The 2,325-nt window shown below is 52.9% G+C and overlaps 1 long non-coding RNA gene across 2 annotated transcripts; it reads left to right on the forward strand.

Moving 5' to 3' along the window:
- The first annotated feature begins 364 nt into the window (after window positions 1-364).
- On the forward strand, window positions 365-1,850 carry LOC113894951. Of its 2 annotated transcripts, XR_003511711.1 has the most exons (3): window positions 365-762; window positions 1,153-1,216; window positions 1,723-1,850. It is a non-coding gene; the product is annotated as an uncharacterized LOC113894951 (long non-coding RNA). The 2 variants fall into 2 exon arrangements; XR_003511710.1 differs by having other exon boundaries at window positions 366-1,216.
- The last annotated feature ends 475 nt before the right edge of the window (window positions 1,851-2,325 follow it).

Consider the following 2,325-nt stretch of genomic DNA (forward strand, 5'->3'; position numbering starts at 1 on the left):
TGCTTTAGCAGAATTAGAAACAAAGAAATGCACAAGAAGTCGTTTGAAAATAATAAAGACAAACTAAGAAACACTAGGATTTTTTTCCCCCCACGCAGCAAAGAGAGGTGGAATTGTGGGCTAAAATTGACCACGGTTGTTCTCTGAGATTTTTAGAAATCAGAGATCTTCCAGAGAAAGCCAGCCCGCCCGTGGAAGCAGAGCACCGGCCAGAGCATCCCGCTCTTCCAACCTTCCTACAATTCCTGGCCCCGCGCGCTCTCAGGAGCATTAGCCCCGGGCCTGTGTCTCGCGCACGAGCCGGGTCGACACACGCCCGAAAGTGGGCGGTCCCGGCGGGGGTCGGCCCGGCCCCAACCACAGAGCGGCGGTGCCTCCGGCGTCCTAGAGCGGCCGCGGGCAGCCGGCGCTGGGCCGGGGTCCTGGGGCTAGTCTCGCGGGTCCTGAGCTCCGCCGCCCGCTTCCGGTCCTGGAAGATGCCGGCGGTCTTTCGCTTGGGGGGCGCTGGCCCCGAGTCCTCTCGTCAGGTGGCGACGCCCAGGCGGGGCGGCTCCCTCTGAGGAGTCGGGTTCCGCCTGTTAGGCCCCCGCGGCCTCCGCCTCGAGCCTCCTCCAGCCGCGGAGACGAGCTTGTCTGCGGCGGGCCGGCGGGCGGAGGGCGCGCCTGTGGGCCGCCGCGTGGGTAACGAGGCCCCGCGCCCAGGAGGGCCGGCTCCCGGGCCGGGCGCGCTCCGTCTCGTGTCGCCTGACTTCGGGCGGCCTGGTGAGCCTTCCCGAGTTTTCTGAACGTGAACGTGAAGTCGCTCAGTCGTGTCCGACTCTTTGCGACCCCATGGACTGTAGCCTATCAGGCTCCTCTGTCCATGGGATTTTCCAGGCAAGAGTACTGGAGTGGGTTGCCATTGCCTTCCCCAAGGGATCTTCCCAACCCAGGGATCGAACTCGGGTCTCCCGCATCGTAGACAAACGCTTTACTGTCTGAGCCGCCAGGGAAGTTTTCTAGACCCCTCAATACCGGCTTCCATACGTAGCGGGCTTTGTGAGAAAGAACTGAGAAAATAGGTGTGGACGTGAGTCAGTGCTGTTTACTTCTTGACCGCTTCCTGTGGGCCTGGTATTATTAACCGCTAAACACGGAAACACTTCTTTTCAGTAAATGCTTGGAGATTGCGTGCTGTGCGGCAATCAACACTGCAAGGCGCCTGCAATGCTGCGAGGTGAGAACACTCACCCCTTGGTGAGGAAAACTGTCAGGGCCCGCCCTTCTGAAGCTTATTTGAAGATGAGCGGGTGGTTGGCATATGAAAGACGAAGTGTGTTAGTCACTCAGTCGTGTCCGGACTCTTTGCGACCCTGTGGACTGTAGCCCACAAGGCTCTTCTGCCCATGGAGTGCTCCAGGCAAGAATACTGGAGTGGGTCGCCATGCCCTTCTCCATATGAAAGAGGAAACGGCAACAGATTCTAAATAATTAAGCCCCAAAACACATAATTTTAATTATGGCGTTGAGGATTTATAGCAGGGAGATTCCTATGGGAAGGAGGTGGAGATGGGGAAGAGACCTGAAAGGTGAGGAAGCATCAGCCAGATTCTGCTAGTATTGCACGCCTAGGGATGAGTAACTGTGAGGATTGACGCTGGAAGGATTTGCAAAGCACCAACAGTGGGCTTTACTCCTGTTTTCTCTTCCTCTTTTATGTCTTTCCCCTCTCCATGGTAAAAGGCGATGAAGCGGGCAGCTGATTTTGGTCCTGATCGGTTTTTACTTATACTAAAGCACCACGCAGTTTCTGTCTCCTGTTGGATCAAAACAAGATGTTTTTGAAAAGCCAAATAAAACAGTATCCTATCTCTGTGGTTTCTCATTGCCTTCAAATGCCATCAGCCAACGTGCCCACCTAGTTCTCAGTTAACCCTATTCAGTTCCAGCTTTTGCTCTGCTGCATCTTCCACTGTTTTCTTCAGTTGATGTTGGCTTCTTTTGGAGTCGAGTCTTCATCTCAAATTTTTCTAATCTAAAAGCTGTTCAAAGCATTACACATTATGAAGCAGTTGTGTTCTTATTGGGACACTGATTCCTGGTATCTGAAATATTTAACTCTAGAAAATGTTTATCCTTTAACCACTGTTTGCTAGCACAATAGAACAATACTATTTTATATAGTTGCAATTATTGATATAGGCACACTTTATGTGTAAGAATTCTATCCAAGTCCAACATATAAATTGTTTACTGTGCCTGGATTCCTTTTTTCCCCACTCCGGAACTTTTCACCTCGGAGTCCTCCACCCCAGAGGCCAGCCAAGAGTTCCAGAACCATTTGAG

The sequence above is a fragment of the Bos indicus x Bos taurus genome, chromosome 7 (assembly GCF_003369695.1).
Source record: "Bos indicus x Bos taurus breed Angus x Brahman F1 hybrid chromosome 7, Bos_hybrid_MaternalHap_v2.0, whole genome shotgun sequence".
Classification (NCBI taxonomy): domain Eukaryota; kingdom Metazoa; phylum Chordata; class Mammalia; order Artiodactyla; family Bovidae; genus Bos; species Bos indicus x Bos taurus.